The sequence below is a fragment of the Aplysia californica genome, unplaced genomic scaffold (assembly GCF_000002075.1).
Source record: "Aplysia californica isolate F4 #8 unplaced genomic scaffold, AplCal3.0 scaffold00434, whole genome shotgun sequence".
Taxonomy (NCBI): Eukaryota; Metazoa; Mollusca; class Gastropoda; order Aplysiida; family Aplysiidae; genus Aplysia; species Aplysia californica.
The window spans coordinates 405,244-406,351 of NW_004797704.1; positions in this window are offsets into that span (position 1 = coordinate 405,244).

Genomic DNA, 1,108 nt, shown 5'->3' on the forward strand with positions numbered 1-1,108 from the left:
GAGAGAGAGAGAGAGAGAGAGAGAGAGAGAGAGAGAGAGAGAGAGAGAGAGGGGGGGAGAGAGAGAGAGAGCGACGTAGAGAAATAGAATAGAGAGAAAAAGAAAGAGAGAGTAAGCGAGAAGCCAGAAAAAGCGACGTATACACCAGATCGTGATTACACAAGTATCAAATATTATCATGTCTATGTCTCTCCAATATAGAGTTTTTATCATTTGTATAAATGTCTTAACAATAAAGGCTTAGCACCGCATGTTCCCTCTCGTCAGTAACGGTTATCCAAGGACGCAACAAACTTCAGAGCCCCAAAATGAATTTCGAATCTTTGTTGAGAAATGTTTCTCATTTTTTTGGCCCTAAAATCTAGAACTCCTTTCCCCAGGGTCTCAGAGAAATAATAAATTCTAAAACATTATTTTATGCGATTGCTCAAGACTTTGTTTAAGTGTGTTAGTAAGTGCTGATATGTTTTGTTTTTACAGCTATTCGTACCTGTATATAATCTTAATATTTGGTTGTGATGGTTCTTCTTAACGTTGTTGAACTGGTTTTTTCTTGTTACCGTGAAATAATATTTGATCCTGTGCGAATGAATCATTACTTTCCAGTGATCATGTAATTGATGTAAAAGACTCAGAGCTTATGCTCGTACAGGATAGATAAATACAATCTGATATTGTTGTTAATTTTATCATATATTAAAAAACCCATGTCTGTGAAGATTTTTTGAGAGATGTTAATCAAAGGAACACTTAATGTAAATGTGTAGATTCAATGGACACAGAAGCTTTGGAAATCACCAAACTATGGTCGTCATTTTCTCGTTACTTTTAAGACCCCCCACCTCCTTCACTCTCACATATCTCGGCTTTTACTCAATATAGATGGGTATTGTTTTCATCAAACGCAAGACAAATAAACACATTTTAAGATGAAAACAAAAACGTTCTATGCCCACAAATTGATTATTTGATTAGTACCTGATTCTACAGTGTCCTTCTCTTCCTCTGCCTTGGCTTCTCTATGAAGAAAGCATAGTCGAACCTTGCTCAAACGGCTGCCCGTCCCAGACAATCACCAGTCACCTGGAGAAATGACCACCCCCAAGCC